At 35.9% G+C, this 19,576-nt stretch overlaps 1 protein-coding gene across 3 annotated transcripts in view; it reads left to right on the top strand.

Annotated features, from left to right (window-relative positions):
- Window positions 1-19,576, top strand: part of Pip5k1b (phosphatidylinositol-4-phosphate 5-kinase type 1 beta) — a 291,725-nt gene that overhangs the window by 54,438 nt on the left and 217,711 nt on the right. The window lies entirely within an intron of this gene.

Raw genomic sequence — 19,576 nt, 5'->3', positions numbered from 1 at the left:
ACACGGACTATTCTGCCTCCCTCTTCCATTGTAAGGATGCTTGTAATTACATTAGGTCCACCAGATAATCCAGGATAATCTTAAAATCAGTCAATTAGCAAACTTAATTCCCCCTTGCCATGTAATAGAGCATAGACACAGCTTCCAGGGATAAGCATGTGGACATTGTTGGGGGGCTGTTGTTCCAACTGTCACTTTGCCATGTCTCTGTGTTTTCAGAGTTTAGCCAATTGGTTCAGAGCTGGTATTTCTTGTCTTTCTGTTCCCTTTTCCCACTCTGAGTTAGTTAATAGATGGTAAGAGTCATTGGGAGAAATTAGAACTAAGCAGCATTCTAGACTAATTGAAGGATTTGTATTCAGTGAAATATGCCTCAATCTCTTGCTGTTTCTTAAATCTGGTGACATATAGATGGTTCTTTACCCAGCAACGTGTTCCCATCCATGGAAGGACAGAAACTGCCTCCTTTTAAAAGGAAACAGGAACTTATTGCCTAGCTTAATTTTTTTCTTTACTTCTAATCAAAGATATCTTAAATGTTTGCCAAAGCTCAGTGTACAGTTTTTCCTCCCTGCTGAGCAGGTGGCTGAAAGTTGTGGAATGTTGTTTTGCTGAATATAGAATCATCATGTCCTTGTGAACATGCTCATTAAAATAGAAAAATTGGACTGTTTTTATTGGCATTTTAGTCCACTCTTTTGGGTAGATTTTTATGCCTAGTTCTCACTCTAATTATTTACATCTCTGATAGAAATGCCACATCCATTTGCAGACTAATTATGCCATTATCAAAGCCTTACAGAGAAATATTCAAAATTCACTGCTAACATTTAAAGAGAATTCACAAGAAGCTGATGGAGAATAGAGAAAGCAAAGATTTTTTTTTCTGTCTGTACTTATACCAGACAACAAACTAGTGCCCATCTTTAGGTTGACAGGATCATTTAGACATTCCCTTACAAAATGTTTAGAGGGTAATAAATGGGCTGAGCACACTCAGTGATTAAGCTCTATTTCACCTTTATTATCATTCCTGTCTCAAGCCACCAGTCACCTTGAAAATGTATGAGTACATACTTGGTGCCATGTCCTTTGGAAGGCAATGAAGATTCTATCCTTAGAATTGCCATCAGGTCCAACTCTAGGAGTTGCCATGTCCATCACTCTGTAGTCTGTATGCATGATGGCCCCTGGAGTTGTGCAAATGAAGACTATGAAGCCTTACATGATCACATTTCCCTGGAGGGAGCCTGTAACCAAGGAAGGAACAGATTCACAAACAGACTTAGAGTTCTCATTCTGTGTGGGAGTGGTAATGGGAACATGAAATAGGGAGGATTTAACTCTTCTTAGGATAGGCTGGAGTACCTGAAAAGGTTTCTCAGAGGATTCCCTGCCTAAACTGAGTCTTGAAGGATCAATAGAAGATGGTCAGACAAGAAAACGTTGGGTAGTTTTCTGGGCCAAGCCAATAGTCTATGCAAAGGAACAAAGGTGTGCAAAAGCATGCCACGTGTAAGACTTGCAAGTCCAGTTGCCCCTTGATATCCACGGAGAATTGGTTCCCCAATTCCCTGAGGATTCCTAAATCTATAGATGCCCAAATCCTTGATATAAAATGGCCAAATATTTGCATATCAACTATTTACATCCTCCTGTGTATAGATACACACATACATACACAAATATGTACCTATGTGTATACATACACAGAGAGAGATTTCTGGTACCAGGGATGCTTGACTACTGAGCCATATCCCCAGCTCTTTCTACTTTTTATTTTGAGACAGGGTTTCACTAAATTGCTTAGGACCTTGCTAAGCTGCTGAAGCTGGCCTTGAACTTGCCATCCTCCTCCCCCAGCCTCCTGAGTCACTAGGATTGCAGGCATGTGCCACTATACCCAACTCCTCCTGTAAATCTTAAATTATCTCTGGATTACTCAGAATGCCTAATACAATATAAATGCTGTGTAGATAGTTGTTAGACTCTATTGTTTAGGGAATAATAAAAAGGAAAAATCTGTTCATATTCAGTACAGGCACAGTTATTTTTCCTCAATATTTTTGAACCTTGGTTGGTGGAATGCATGGATGTGAAACCACAGACACAGCAGGCTAACTGTATGTTAGTAAGACTGACTGAAGTGTGAGATTCATTAAGGGAATGTGATGAGGCAAAAAAATTAACCTTTTTGTGCCTTGGTTCTTCATTTAGTAAAACAAAGAAAACAACACTTAGCTTCCTTATGGGGCTTTGGGATAAATGAGATAACATAAGTAAAACTCTTAGGATAGGGCCTGTCATATGAAAGCCCCTAACAAATGTTAGCTGTTGTGACAATCACAATCATAATTTTACTTATTATTGAAACACTAGGCAAAATCTCCCAAACTAGGGAGTGTTGATGTAACACAGTTGGCTAGGGAAATTATTGAAGGATTTTGATGATCTTTTTTATTGGCACATTATAATTATACATAATAGTGGAATTCATTATGCTATATTTGTACAGGCGCATAATTTGATCAAATTCATTTCCCAGTATCTTCCTTTTCCCTCCCCTTCTTCCTTCCTCTGATCTGCTTGCTCTACTCTACTGATCTCCTTGCTATCATTATTATAATTATTTCAATTAGTGTATTATAATTACATACATATATACGTATACATATATATGGGATTTGTTGTCATATAGTCATACATGGACATGGTAGATTTCATTCTGCAATGTTTTCCCATGCCATTCCCTCCTCTCTCCCTCCTGATCCCCTTCCTCTACTTTCTTGGATTTTTTAAAAAATATGATTTGCAGCTTTGTAGATTTATAAACCGTATGTCATCATTTTGCAAGGCCAATTAAACCCTGGTGAGTTGATTCATACTCCTCAAAATCATCAGAGAGACTTATGAAGAAAAATGCCGTTTTTATCAATTTCAACTCAAAATGGAAACCATTCAGCGTGCTGGGATAATTATGGCAATGAGGTGGCATATTTCCTTCCTGTGCATTGATGAACCTCCTAGAGCTCCTGCGTAACATCGAATGGTTTCTTAAGTGAGGGTGAGGAGAGTCAGAGTAGATGCAGATGAATATTTTGAAGGGCTGGTTTTATCAGATGTTGCCATTTCAGTGGATCAGCCTTGCTTGCTTACTTCCTATCTGCCAGTAGATGAGAATTCTCACAGTTCATGCTGCAGGGTACCATCTTTGTCTGGAAGTGCTGGTGACACTCTGATTTTTTTTTTTCCTACACACACTTTTACAGATGTTCTCTATTTCAATCCCTTTGGCCCCCAACTTTTTATAATCACCTTTGTTTGTGTGTTTCCTGTTTATCTTGATTTTCTTGATTATCATGGTTTTCCAGTTTATCTTGATTCTCTTTAAGGTTGACTGCCTTTGATAGATTAGGGTTTACTTTAATCTCAACAAGAAATGGTCTCCATAGTGTTCCTTTTTTATCACATTCAGGAGCTAATCAGTGGCTTGTTTCTGGTAATATTTAGTCAGTTAAGCTGGTCCATGGTAGTTGAATTCACAGTACTATTAATTATATAGTTGATATTTACATTTCTGCGTGTCATCTTATTTTTCTAACTCATTGTTTTAATCCCCGCTTATACTAAATTTTGAAATCCTTTATGTTTAGGGATCTGTAGTTTAATGAATGAGTTAGAAGGCTAAGATTTGTCTCATGAAGTTGCTGTATTTGTGTAATAATAATCATCTTACCAAGGTATTAGTACTTTAGGCCTTTAGAATTTGGATATCTTTCTATTGGCTGTAGACATATAAATATTTATTTTACTGGATTTTCATACTGCTGTTTAAGGCTATAATGTTACCTTCTATATTCTACCAAGCATTGAAAAATTAGATAGAATTAAGCAATATTTTGCCAAAATAAAAGTAATATTATAGCAAAGACAAAGAATATATTTGGTTATAGTTGATGAGATAAACTTTTCTTGTCTTCATTTTTGTCTAGTGATCTCTTAGTTGTATCTCTGAACCATAAATGTCAATGTACCCAGGAAAATTGATTTTAAGCTTGAAATTGTAATTATCTTGATTTTGTTAATGATAGTTATTAAAAATACTGAAGCATTTTAAATGTTTGATGTGTTTTAAAATAAACTAGAGTTTAAAAAGTGGAGAAGGCCTCTGTAAATTTACTGCCTTTTGGAATATGTATTCTGAATTGGTCTTTAAGAATTTGAACAAAAGTGCTTTGATGGAATGTTACAATCACTGCTCATTATCTTGAATTCACTTGCAGGTCATTTGTTCCTTACTGTTTTTTTTAAAATGAGCATTCACCATGTTTTTGCTCCAAAGGAAATCAGTTACAATTGTTCATAACCAGGATTTGCTTAAAAATGAAAGCTCTGAGGAAAACTGCACTCCTAATTTTTAATACTTTTAGCATTACAGATGTTGGCATTGTGAAGAAACAGCTTGTTTCTGGTATCATTGTAATGGTCTATTTCATGAAGCAGTTGGACATGAGACTGTTATAATGAAATATTTATTAAAATGTTTACACTGTGCTCAAATTTGGGGGAGAAAGGTACCTATGCTGTACTGAATTCTGTGCTCTAGCAAAATATTTTATAACAATAGCTGATACATGTCTTTATTAATACAACATAGAGAAAATATTTGTCCTCCATTGTTTGAGTTGGAATAAACTTAAAGCAAAACTCCAAGCAAGAGTGTAGGAGTGATTTTTTTTTAAAACACAAGGCATGTTTTTCTTTTTTCAATTATTCAGAACAGTAAAGTTTTAAACTAAATTTTAAGCTAAAATTTTAAGAAGCAAATATAATTTATTCTGGCTATTTTGTGTATAAAGATACTAACAGATAACATAAAGTTATTTGCTAATTTATTGGGAATGACTACAAGCACATGAAAAAAAAATCTAATTTGTTTTTTTAAATGCAAATTAAACAACAATCAACCAAAAATTCTGTTTTTTCTTGTCTAAGTTTAAGAATGGTAATGCCAAGTTTGAAGTGGATATAGCAAGCAATCTCATATCTGTTGGAAATGTTCATTGATACTGACTTTCTCAAGGGTGCTGTGCTCATAAGAAGACTTGAAATACATATTCTCTATCTAGCAGTTCCACCTCTGGGAATTTAGTCTAAGGAAATAATTGGACAAGGAGAAAACAAAACACAACAACCTTCATTATATCAAATATTTGGAATACTTTACATTTCTACCAATAGCTAAACAAAGTATGTTTTTTACATAGAATAATGCTGTTCAGGAAAATATAGCATAATGTGATAAGTGACTAATATGCATATTATACTCTTATTTGTGTTTTAAAAGGGTGTACACTAGGACTTGAATAACAAAATGTTAACAGAGTGAATTCCAAGAAATCTTTGGGTTTTGTTGCTTTTTAGTATAATATAGATATAAAGTATCTATATAAACACATAAAACAAAATTATTTTAAATGTATCTATCTTAGATTTAGCACTTCTACTTTAATATGTCTTATAACTGAATGAACATGCAAAGATGTTAAATAATATTCAATACACCACTGTTAGAAATACTTTAAAAAATTAACGTACCTACTTAGCCTCAATTGCCACGAATGTAAGATGTTCCTGGTATAGGTATGCTTCACAGCCACTGAAATTCAAGATGTAGATCTGTATTGATATGAAAAAGGTACTCACAATAGATAATATGAAAGGGCAAATTTAAAAACATTGTGTGTATATAGATAGATAAAAGTCTGAAATATTTACATGACATGATCAAGGTAATTATTTCTGGGTAATGATATTATGGGTAATTTTCAATTTCCACTTTTAGCTTATCTATATTTTTTAAATTTTGTACAATTAACAAACACTTCCTTTATTTCCAAAAAAAAAGTAGAAAGGAATAGTATTGGATATAAAGAATGGAGTAGTAACCAAAAAATATTGTGCAGTACCATGTGAAACACTATGAAGATGGATGAGTAGGTGCTATTTCTAGGAAAATTTACTTTATCAAAATGATCCCCAGAAGAGAAGTCAGTAACTGTGGAGGAAATGAAAAAGGTATCAAAATTGTTCTCTAAATTGGAAGTGTAAGCTCCAGATGGCTTGGGTACATTGTCCCAACATTCAGAGGCATTAATATCATTAAATACAGCAAACAAATAATTGATCAAAAGGAGCTTTAATTGAAGTGGTATAAATTATAGCCATCCCACATAAACGTGATTGATGGTCATGCAGCTATTTCATCTTTTTCTAAGCAATGTGCAAAAAGTACCTTTCAAATTTTTTTAAGTTGCCAAAATGATCTTAATACCAAATCTTCACAAAGATGGTCTATATGGATAGGTGTATATGCACACACACACTGCAGATCAATTTTTCTTATGAATATTGATGTAAAACCTTTCAGTAAAATACCATAAAATAGAATTTAGTAGTGCATTAAATAAATACCTTGCTCAAGTGGGCTACATCGCAGGGATGTAAGCTTGGTTCAATATTGGAGAAGCATGTCTGAGTATTAAATTGAAAAAGAAAAATCTATATGGTCATCTCACAGGTGCCCATAATGCTTTGCTAAATTTCAGCATCCATAAAACATACATTGATCGTGGCAGTGATTACAAGGACTATATACATTTGTCAAAAATTAGTGAACTGTATTCTTTGAAAAGGTGAGTTTCAAAGAATTAAAATTAAAATTAATTTTGAAAAGAATAAAATCACTTTATGCTAACACAAAGAAATCCAATATGCATTCCTGAAAATATATATTTGGTAAAATGAAAATAAATAGAATTTGTTACTTTGGTACTTTAGTTTAAATATCTAGGAAACACTTGATCAAATTAGGAAGCATTTGCGTCACTAAATGTACTGCTTGTTCATGCCCAACAATACATTCCTATTTCCCATGCTTTTTTAAAACTGAAAAATTATCTTTAAAAATAGAAGACTGAGGGCCATCTTTGTGGGAAACTGACTGTTATCTGCATCTTCTTAAATGCATTCTGCCTTCTGAATTCTTCAGCCTGTGTAGGGAGCTTTTTATAGGCCAGGGAAATCTTTCTGTTCTTTGGCATATCATTAGGAGTAATTAAGCATTTACAATTTCATTTTCCATAAGCAAATTAAGTAGGAAAATGGGATAGGTTTTCACTGTCAATTTTGCTGTTCTTTTTTTTTTTTTTTTTGAAGAGAGAGAGAGAGAGAATTTTTTTTATATTTATTTTTTAGTTCTCGGTGGACACAACATCTTTGTTTGTATGTGTTGTTGAGGATCGAACCCGGGGCAGCACACATGCCAGGAGAGCGCGCTAACGCTTGAGCCACATCCCCAGCCCTGTGTTCTTTTTCTAGCTTATATCCTATGCCTGACAGCCTGATCTGCTAGGTAGTCTAGAATCCATGGCATTAATTGCATTTTCCCTTCACTTTTGCTGGAGAAAGGTGAAAATTTTTGTTGTCAGTGATGGAACAGATTAAACATAAGCAGCACTCTGAAAGTGTCACTAGCTATGATTTATGAAAAAAGCAGAATGATTGTCCCAGATTTGATTAATCTAAAGCTAAAGGTTGTTTTATAGACTTTAAATAAATAAGTATTTGTAGCCTATTATTTGTGCCCTGAATTCCATCTCCTCCATCCACTCTAGGGCTTTACATCTCAATGATATTGTCTTGTGTCTCATTAGTGTTTTTGTTGCCACTAGTCACTTCTTAAGAAAAAAAAAAGGTTTAAGAAAATCCTGCCCTTAATAGCTCTTCTTCATGACCCATCAGGGTGACATGGTATTGCTTGCACCCAAACAAAACTTGAAAAATGTTTTCTCAATTTGAATTAGCCAAAATTTTAAAAATACAGCCTATTTTTCTGCCTTCACCTTCTACTTATGGTGCACTTACCATCAGATTTTTTCCACACCTTTCTCTCTCTGGCCTCTGCTGGAGTCCTCTCTCAAGATCATCAGGTGCCTCCTAGTCTTCAGTTCTTACTCTGAAATAAAATAACAACTCTCATTTCCTCAGCATTTCTGCCACATTTGACAAGTGGCCTCTGTCCTTGTATATGTATAAAAAGCAGCCTCTATGGTAGGAAATGAAATCATCTTTAAGTTTTTGCCACTCCCTCTAAATTTATTCAGTGGGAAAAGGCCTTCCCCTACTTCTGAATGAAAACTCAGGGACTGTTCTTTCTGCTCATATGTAGTCAATAAAATGCCCCCACTATCATGTCAGGTCACTATTTCAAGTTGGTATCTCAAGTATCCAGGGAATCTCCATTGGCAAAACTTTCAACTTTCTCAACAGCTACTCTTCACTCTCAGCAAGAACATCCACAGGCAAAAACTCTCGGCTTTTAAGGAGGAACATGCTTTTCCTGTTTTTTGTTATCTGTCCTCCTGCAGTTTTGTGAGGTCTGACCTGTCAGGGTCAAAATAAGAATGAAGGAGAGGAGGATGGATCTAGAATGTCTTAATTGTCTGGATTTTCATGCAATTCATTCTTAAAGGAAGTAGTAGGTTTGGGGTAGGGAGATGTGAATTCATTTGCAGACAAGAAGAGTTTGAAGAACCTGTGGAAGGTACAATGGAAATGTGTAGCAGGTTGATCCAGAGATAAACTGGATTGCCAAAATGATCTTAACACCAAAGCTTCACAGATGGTATATATGGACAGGTGTATATGTACATACACACTGCACAGATAAATTAGATTGTCACAAGTAACTATTACTATAAATTCAATTTAAGTAAATACCACAGGAGTGTAATACTGTTGTGAAAGAAGAATCCAGGGAACAAACATTAGGAAGAAATTTTGATGGACTTAATAAAGCACCCTGGCTCAGGCTGGGTGCCTTTAGACCTTGAAGAAATTATTAGGTCTCTCTGAATCTTCATTTCATTGCTAATAAAGGTTAGTGTAGATGATTTATAAAGCCCCTTTTGGGTTGACATTCCGTGATCTGATTCCTTTGCATTAGTTCTTATATCTGCTTCAACACAAATAGGGCATTCTTAATTTCATAACCTCTCAAGTATCTGTAAACTCATGCAATGATCTGGACTCCTCATCTCTGTGTGTGTGTGTATGTGTGTGTTGTGTGTGTATGTGTGTGTGTGTGTGTGTGTGTGAAAAGAAAGACTATCCTGCATGCATCAAATCCATGAATATTTTTTAAAGATAAAATAGAATGCCACAAAAGGGAAGGTTTGTGGAATTCAAGTGTGTTTCATGAGAGTCAATAGTGAGTGGTAATGAAGAGCTCAGCCTCTGTGACCAGACCCTGAGACTCATATTCCTCTACCACTTAACTGCTGTGTCACCTCAGACAACTTAAGTCAATCCCCCCATATCTTCTTTCCCTCATCTATAAAATGAAGATGATAATCCTATAGAGATGGTATAGGGATTAAATGAGGCAATATTTTCAAATTACTTATTAGTACAGTATATATTCTCATATCTTATTATTGTTATATATCGTTATACTTAGTATCAATCTTAGCCTTTTAGTTTTCAAAAGGACAGTGAAAAAAAGAATCCATACCACTTGCTAAGAAGTGGCAACTTTGGATGGCTGAACTCCATGGGTGATAAAAATTCATTTCCTACTAACAAATTGAGCAGCAGGTGAAAAGTCATATAAATACTGAATTATAGTTTTATTCTGTTTATAAATTAGTTTGAGGAATTATAGGAAGAATTGACTCTTACCTGCCTCTAATACTTTTTGTTGCATTCACTTGTCAATTTACCTCAAAGTAAAGCTATGTGGAAAGAGAAGAACAAATTGTGAACTGCTCTCTTTCACAGTAGTGAACTTTACAATTTCAAAGTGTCTTAGAGGTTAGGTAACTCTTGGTGGAATAAAGTCAACCTCTAAAGCCAAAAAAATTTTTTTTCCCTAAAGCATGTTTTTAATGAGTCTTTAAGTTGGAATATCAGCTTCAAATTTCTTTGGAACATTTGACCTGCTCCTTAAAACATAATTATGTCAGTTGCATGGAGGGAAAGACACACCTTAAGGAATGGTAACTACTGAGACTGGAATCATTTTTCCAGTTTCTTCCCTTTTGCTCTTCTTACTTTGTCAAGAGAGAGGCTGGGTTCAACTTGTTTGTCAGACCCAGCCAAATATGTGTGTTCCTGTGCAGTTTATTTATGCCAAGAAGGACAGTAACATGACAGCAGTAATTCAAAAAGGGTTTTAAATGAATAAGTAAGAGTAAACCTCTGGGATTAGTCCCAATTGAAAAGTTCAGCACCACCAGGGAAGGTAGCTGCTGCTGCTGCTGGGGATTAACAAATGGCTGGCTGCAGGGAATAGTATTCACTGGACAAGCCACATTCTTAGTTATTGATGGCCTCTCTACCCTGTGGCATCAGTCTCTCCTCAGATGCACGGACTTAGAGAGTAGCTTAGAAATGTGGTTTTCCCTATTTTTCCTTCTCAGAAACTCTGTTACGTGAATCTTTAATTCTTACTTCCACAGGAAATGTATGGCTTTAAAATTACTACAGTCTTGGGGAATAAGATGAAAATATAATTCCTTTCTACAGAATCAAACTGAAAATGAGAGAAGTTCTTTTGTGTATTAAAAAAAAGTTAGGGTTAGATCATTTTGTGATTATGGTGCCAAGTATGTTAATAGGAAACCTGTTGGTATAGGGCCTTTACAGTTTGCAAGGCCTATTATGGACACACTATTGTTTGATCCTTATAACAAAGAGGCTGTGCTTCCTATTTCATAAAGGAGAAAAGTGAAGCCTAAGGAAATTAACAGACTTCCCCAAGGTCTCAGTGCTGGAAGCATGACATCAAATTTGGTGTCATTTCATATAAACCTGCTATATGCAGTAATTTGTTGAGATCTTAGAGAAATTTTCCAAATACAATGTTAGTTATCTTTTTATTATTATAACAAAGTATCTGAGGTTTAAAAAAGAAGAATATAGTTTTATTTTGGGTCATAGTTTTGGAGGTTTAGTTTCTGGTCAGTTGACCCTGTTGCTTTTGAGCCTATGTCAAGGCAAAATATCATGGTGGGAACTCATGGTGAATTAGTCCATTTCCTTCAGGGTGGGAATGAAAGAGAGAAGGTCAGTTTGTCTACAGTCCCTTCCAAGGGTATACCACATAAGACCTAAAATTTCCCACCAAGCCTCACCTTCAGAGGTTCTTAGTATCACAGGCTAGGGACCAAATCATGGGTCTCTGGGGGACACTTCAGATCCAAACTATAACACCCACCCAGCTGGAAGGCCCAAGTGTATAATCAAATAGATTTTCAGCCTTTGTATATTTTAAAATTAACTTCATACAGTTTATGAAAGTTATCAATTGTGGCTTTTTTTTCTTGACAAATGGATTAATCCTAGGGAAAAGTTAGCAGTCAGTTAGAGGAAGCATATATCTGTGGAAGTGATACTGATCACCCCTTTGTATTATGGCTTAAGAAGAATTCAGTGCCAAAGAGAAGTTACCAAAAGATGGACCCACTTATAATGTTTGTAATCAGTGGGGAACAAAGATAAATACTGACCCTATTTTCTATTCTGTTCAAAAGACCAGGGAATAGAGATAGGGGATTAAATGGATGTTTTGGTATTTTAATATTTTTCCTGAAAGTCCCCCTGAAAAACTTGAATAAATTAACTATAACTCACAATTATTTGTTTACATGAACTTTGCTAAGGCTCCAGGCTGTAAGCTTCTTCCCTTTCTACCCTTTTACTTATTTTATATGAAAGATATGGCTCCAAGCAGTGATGGGATAGCTTTTAGCTGTAATTAAAAATAGAAGTTGAGAGGAGTAAGTAGCCCCTTGATGAACTTCTACCTTGGCTTTTTAATTCTTGCTTTAATATTTGAAGGATTAGATTAAGTAACTTGAATGTAGACACCATGAGAGTCTGCATTTAATGGGCCTTCAGTAATGTAGAGTGAATGATCAGTTTCTAAGATCATCTACTAATTTTCTTTCATAATGATAACAAAATAACTCATGACTGACACAATTCTCATTTTTCATGTGCATTCTAACAGCCCCCACTGAGTTCTTTTGGTGCTAGGCTAATTCTGTTCCATTTTGTGAATTATGCTACAAGCGTACCACTGAGAAGGCAACAGAGCCAACTTTGGTTGAACAGGATACACAGAAATTGCATTCGAGAAAATAAAAGGCAGTAAAGTGGCCTTCATTTCCTTCATGCCTTCTTAGAGGTAGCTAGCTTTGAGTCACTGCAAGAGCAGGGCCAAGGCCAACGAGGTTCTGTTGGGGATCTCTAACCAGCCTCAGCAAGTCTCCCGTGTTATAATAGGCTGCTAAAATCTATCAGTGCTTAAAACCACAGGGAAATGTAGCTTGTGGGTGTTTTCTGTCTCCTTTCTGTCTACTGTCAAAGACAGCAAGTTGTTCTTCCACTGATACCATGTTGTGTCAAAGAGATTTGGAAGCTCAACATTCCAGCTTAGAGTCAGACTATGATTAGTGTTTGCACAAAATATCTTCTTCCAATTAAGTACATTCTTATTCTATTCCAAGTTCCCATGCTGTTTTTCCATATTGAAAACATTTTGAGGTCTAATTTTATATGTGTTATATAAATTTTGAGTACTTGATAATTTTTACATACATGTGCACCTGTGTAACCAGCACACAAATGAGGATATGGAACATTTTATTATTCCCTTTTCAGCTAGTGCTAAGCATAAGTACTATTTTGATTTCTATCCCCATAGACTGGATTTGGCTGTTCTTGAACATCATAAAAACTAAGTCCTAGAGTGTGTAATCTTGTGTTTGATTTCTTTCACCCAATATTATACCATAACTCATCCATGTTGTTGACTAAAAAATTTCATTGTATTATTTATTCACCCATTTATTTATGGACATTTGGAATTCTTTCTTGTATGTATATTTTAGTAGATATAAGCACTCATTTCTCTTGGACATATAGGCAGGGTGGGATTGCTTTTTTTTTAATTGACTTTATTTTTACAATACATGACAGCAGAATGCATTACAATTCGTACTACACATATACAGCACAATTTTTCATATCTCTGTTTTAATATAAAGTATGTTCACACCAGTTCATGTCTTCATACATGTACTTTGGATAATGATGTCCATCACATTCCACCATCATTGCTAACCCCCCTGCCCGCTCTCTTCCTCTCCCACCCCTCTCCCCTATCTAGAGTTCGTCTATTCCTCTCATGCTTCCCCTCCCTGCCCCACTATGAGTCAGTTACCTTGTATCAGAGAAAACATTCGGCATTTCTCTTTTGGGGATTGGCTGACTTCACATAGCATTATCTTCTCCAACTTCATCCATTTACCTTCAAATGCCATGATTTTATTGATGAGTAATATTCCATTGTGTATATATGCCACTTTTTTTAACCATTCATCTACTGAAGGGCATCTAGGCTGGTTCCACAGTTTAGCTATTGTGAATTGTGCTGCTGTAAACATTGATGTGGCTGTGTCCCTGTAGTATGTTGTTTTTAAGTCCTTTGGGTATAGACCGAGAAGTGGGATAGCTGGGTCAAATGGTGGTTCCAGTCTCAGTTTTCCAAGGAATCTCCATACTGCTTTCCATATTGGCTGCACCAATTTGCAGTCCCACCAGCAGTGTATGAGTATGCCTTTTTCCCCACATCCTCGCCAACACTTATTGTTGTCTTCATAATAGCTGCCATTCTGATGGGAGTGAGATGAAATCTTAGTTTTGATTTTCATTTCTCTAATTTATAGAGATGATGAACATTTTTTCATATATTTGTTGACTGATTGTAGATCCTCTTCTGAGAAGTGTCTGTTCATGTCCTTGCCCATTTATTGATTGGGTTATTTGTTTTTTTGGTGCTTAGCTTTTTGAGTTCTTTATATACCCTAGAGATTAGTGCTCTATTTAATGTGTGAGGGGTAAAAATTTGCTCCCAAAATGTAGGCTCTCTATTCACCTCACAGATTCTTTTGCTGAGAAGAAACTTTTTAGTTTGAGTCCGTCCCATTTATTGATTCTTGGTTTTAATTCTTGTGCTATAGGAGTCTTATTAAGGAAGTTGGGGCCTAATCCCACATGATGGAGATTAGGGTCTACTTTTTCTTCTAATAGACACAGAGTCTCTGGTTTAATTCCTAGGTCCTTGATCCACTTTGAGTTTTGTGCATGGTGAGAGATAGGGGTTTAATTATATTTTGTTGCATGTGGATTTCCAGTTTTCCCAGCACCATTTGTTGAAGAGGCTATCATGCTTTTCTTTTTTTTTTTTTGGTTTTTTTTTTTTTTTTTTTTTTTTTTTTTTACTATTGCTCTGTAGTATAGTTTAAGGTCTGGTATAGTAATGCCACCTGCTTCACTCTTCCTGCTAAGGATTGCTTTAGCTATTCTGGCTCTTATTTTTCCAAATGAATTTCCTTGCTTTTTGTATTTCTATAAGGAATGCCATTGGGATTTTGATCGTCATTGCATTAAATCTGTATAGGGCTTTTGGTAGTATGCTCATTTTGATAATATAATTCTGCCTATCCAAGAGCAAGGTAGATCTTTCCATCTTCTAAGTTCTTCTTTGGTTTCCTTCTTAAGGTTCTGTAGTTTTCATTGTATAGATCTTTCACCTCTTTTGTTGATTCCCAAGTATTTTATCTTTTTTTCCCTGAGGCTATTGTAAATTGGGTAGTTTTCCTCATTTCCCTCTCAAAGGATTTGTCAGTGATATACAGAAATGCCTTCAATTTATGGGTGTTGATTTTATATCCTGCTACTTTGCTGAATTCATTTACTAGTTCTGGAAATTTTCTGGTGGAGCTTTTTGGTTTTTCTAGGTATAGAATTATATCGCCTGCAAATAGTGCTAACTTAAGTTCTTCTTTTCCTATACGTAATTTCTTCCATATAATTTCTCTGGCTAGTGTTTCAAGAACTATGTTAATTAAATAAGAAGTAGTAAAAGAGGGTATCCCTGTTTTGTTCTAGTTTTTAGAGTGAATGTCTTCAATTTTTCTCCATTTAGAATGATGTTGGCCTGGGGCTAGCATACATAGCCTTCACATGGGACTGCTTTTAGTCATAGGACATGCAGTTATTTTTAGTAGGTACTGCCAAATATTTTTTGCAAGGTGGGAAAATATTTACTCCTAAATTTCTATGCTTTATGAACATGATTTTATTCTGCAGTTTTCACTCTAGGTTGCTGTTACTCATTAATGTGGGAGATATTTGCCACCCATCTCAGATTATATACAAACACCCATTCATGTTCACATTTATTCAGTATGTATTTAGAGGTGGAAATCTGTCTTGTCACAGGCTTGGAGGCTTAGTAGTAAAAGTTTGCCCTTAGGAATTAAAAAGAAACAGCTTGAGATAGGTAGGTAGTTAGATGATAATCACAGTAAAGATTAAGTATTGAATAGATGTCTGGTTTATGGTGTATCACCGAGCATGAATTTCAACTTAGTATTTAATTAATAGAATGAAACCAGAAGGATGAAGTGATGCAGAGAGGTCCCTTGCATTCTGCCTCTGGCATAATTCATTTGCAACAGGCTGAATTGTGTTTTATGGCTGCTATTTTTCTCTAATTTGTCCTTGATTCCTTTGAGAGGAAGCAGTAACTCAATATATTAATCACCACTTAGAATCCTCAGCACTGAGCATTTAAATTCTACCAAGTATGTGTCAGCATGTGGTTGAAAAAGAATGGAAAATTAAGGCTTCAGTTTCTTTGAACATAATGGTTCATTCAAGTAACCTACCTGCATGGGCTAGAGAGCCAAATAACTAATAATATTCCTGATATAAGAAAAAGAATTGATAAAGTAAGGAGCTTCTAGGACCAGTCAGAAAAGCCTATTAGGCTGGATTTTCAAATAATAAAATTCCCTTCCTTTTTGGGCAAAGCTATATTAGTTTACCCATTCATTCTTTATCACTCATTCACATAATGATTCAACATTTATTTGTACTCTGTGGCAGGCCTTGTTCTACTAGTAATACAGTCCAGAACAAAGCAAGAGTTTTTGTTATGAAGCTTATCTTCTCAGGAGGCTAAGAGGTAAAATCATGTATTACTCTGGAGAAAAATAAAAACAGGGTATTGGTTTGGGGTACGTAGGCCTGGTGTTGGGCACTGCTTGGTTGCTTTTCATAAGGGAAGGTCAGGGAGAGCCCCAGTGACATTTGTTCAGGGATTGAAGCAGAGTGGCTATCCACTGAGTTGTCCATGTGGAGTGGGGCAATGCCTGATGAGCTGAAGGCTATAAAGAGGCCTTTGAGGTAGGTAGTAAGGATAGCTGGAGGTGAGGTCAAAGGGATGGCAGAAATCTGGATTAGACAGAACCCTGCAGGCCATAATAATGACCTTGGCTTTTTCTTGGAGTGGGAATCTGCTGAAGGATTTTGGATAAATGATGATTCAAAATTTTTTTAAAAAGTTTTATCTTGAATAAGGGTAGAAACAGAAACCAAATAAGATCTCTAACTTTTGTGTTCAGGCAAAAATTAAATGGCATAAATGCTTTCTTTTTTACTTACTACCATCACTATGCCTTATTAATAATGGTAAATTGTGCTCATCCAAATATGAACAATGTAATAACTTTGCCACATTAGTAATAACTTAGTAATGTGCAAATTAATTATAGGCAGTGGATATTATAAAATAAGTTCTTTATTTAATGCTTTTCCATTTACCTAGCTTTTTTCTGGACACTCTTTCTCCTCTTGTCCTTTATTTAATAATGTTATACCATTCTTTCAGCCACCCAAACTGGCACTTCAGCCATTTATGACTACTTCTTCTTCATCCTCTATACAGGGAATTTGTATTGTTGCCTTGCTGTCTCCTAAATCCATTTCTTTCTGACATTCTTAACTTTGGTTTTTGACCTTCCTTTCATTTCAGAGTTAGTGACCCAATTTTCCTTCTTTAATCTATGTGAAATTCAGCAAAGAGAATATAGGTTTCTGAAGTGAGACCTTGATTTAGGTTGGTTCAGGTCTTTGTTCTTCCATGTACAATAAGGTCTTTGTAGTTTTTATACCTCAATAATACCAACATCTAATTTAGAGTATTAGTATTGAAGATTGCAATAAGGAGAAATGGGGTTGTATAGAGTGTTTTAAAGAGTCTAGTAGCAAGAGGCACTTAAAACTGGTTCTTTCCACTATTATTTGACATCACTCCATCCTTGATCTTTCTGGCAAATTCTAAAGCAGAGCTCCATTGTGTCATTCTTCTTTTCAAAACCTGCAATAGTTCCCTATTGTCTCACACATCAAATACAGACACTTCTGCCTGCCATTCAGATATCCACTCTCTCTCAACTTTTTTCCCCATTATTCTTCTCCAGTATATTTTATGTATTAGCCAAAGTCACTATTTTATAATCCTGTTATTTTTTAAAAGTCATCTCTTAAAATCATGACAATCCTTCAACCTGTCTCAAATACCATTGCCTTAACAAAGCCACTGACAATCTGAAAATGTTATCTTCTAGTCCTGAAACATCTTCATACTTGAAGGATGCAGCATCATGCTGATGCTCCGCAGCCAGAGAGCCCAGGTCCTGCCACTTAATGTCATCCTGTGGATGTTATTTAATCTGTGTCTTGAGTTTTCCCCTGCAAAATAAGGATAATGATACGTACCTCAAAAGGGTGTTGTGAGCACTGAAAGAGTTATTGCATGTAAAGCACTCTGCATAGTGTCTGGGACTTGGAAATCAGTTAAATCAGTTTCTATTAATGTAGGCATAAATTTGAACATTATTTTATCATCAGGACCCATATTTTTACTAGGATTTCAAATAAAAGCTGTTTGAGATACACTAGAAAGTGACATGAACTAGAAAACAAGAGCCTTGCAGTATTGGTTCCCACTACTAACCAAGCTGTGTGATGTTGAATATGAACATTTATCTTCTCTAGATATCTTCTTTTGGCTACAAAAAAAAAAAAAAGAAAGAAAGAAAAGAAAAAAATCACTAGCTCTTTCAGTTCCAGTAGCCACAAAAATATCTAATAGCCACTACCAACTCAACCCTACCAAAACAACTCTTAATTTCCAACCTCTAAATGTGCTCATTTCCTCAGTAAATGATACTACCATCTACCCAATTTGTCAAAAATCTGACCCATCTTTAAATCCTATTTATTTTGCTATCTAAATTTAATACATCTACAAATCTTATCAATACTGCTCCCAAAATATATTCTTATTTCCAATTACTTCACCTTGATCTCCTCTGCTACAACCCTAATCCACTATTCTCTCCTGTACTGTTGCAATTAGGCTCCTAATCCATCTTTTGGCTTCCATTCTTGCCTATTTTCCATAGAGCCAAAGTGCTATTTAAAACACACACCAAGCAAGCACAGTGTCCTATGCCTTTAATCCCAGCTACTGGCCACTAGAGAGGTTGAAGCAAGAGAATCACTTGAGCTCAGGAGTTTTGAGACCAGCCTGGGCAACATAGGGCAAGATACTATCTCAAAAAAATAAATATTAAACATAAATCAGATGGTATCATTCCCCTGCTTAAAACTCCTCAGTGGCTTTTCATCATAGAATGATATCACACCACTTTATCCGCTCATATCACTCTCCCATTATGTCCTTTTTTCTCTTCCTGCTTCCTCACCATACTTATGGTGCCTTGAGCCTTAGCACAATCAATTCTGATTGTCATCCCCAGTCCTTAGCTGTCCTCGTGACTTGCTTCTTGTCATTTAGATCTCAACTCTAATTGCTCTCTGCCTTCTATCAGCAGTGCTCTATCACACCATCTGGTTTTATTTTTTCCTAAGGCTTACCAAAAAAATAGTCTATATACTTTCTTATCCATAATAATAGGGCCTATTTCTTAGCACAGTGCCTGTAATATATTAGGTATGCAGGGGAAAACCTTGACTAAATCACTGAAAAATTATAAATCCACTTTTAATGAGGTATCAAGGCTTTAATTACATGAGCAAGTACAGTTACTTGTAAAATGTGAGGACTACTGGTTTTTCCTTTCGTTTAATACCTTATCCTTAATGAACATTAAGTACGTCTGTGCCAGAAATGACTGTAAATAAAACAATACAATCCCAAGTCCTTCCCCGCCCCAATCTCCTAAATAGTTCTCACATTTATTATTTTCTCCATCTCCTCTCCAATAGACCACCTTAGTGTATATTACCATGCTCTTCGGTCTTTTCCTTGTAGGTCCTAATCTTCCAATGTATCTATCCTCCTGAATGCAGTCAGTGAACTTTTCAGTTGCTACTCTATCGAGGCTTTCATTGTTTCCTCAAGAAAGACCAGAATCTGCGCTTGTCTCCACCTCCTTCGTCTCGCCAGCTCTCACTCTCAACCAGGCCGCACTCCTCCTCCCTCTCGGGTTCCCGCCTGCCACCCAGCTGGGTGGCCCTAGCTTCGCGCTTCCAGTAACATTCTACAGAGCACCCATGTTGCCTACTTTCTCGGATTTTAGATTGTGCTTTCCTCGGGGAAGCCCTCCCTGATTAGGCCAAGCCCAGTTCCCTA

The sequence above is a fragment of the Marmota monax genome, unplaced genomic scaffold (assembly GCF_021218885.2).
Source record: "Marmota monax isolate L192 unplaced genomic scaffold, Marmota_monax_Labrador192_F-V1.1 WCK01_AAM20220418_F8-fsc00059, whole genome shotgun sequence".
Taxonomy (NCBI): Eukaryota; Metazoa; Chordata; class Mammalia; order Rodentia; family Sciuridae; genus Marmota; species Marmota monax.
This window is presented reverse-complemented; position numbering and strand designations above follow the sequence as displayed.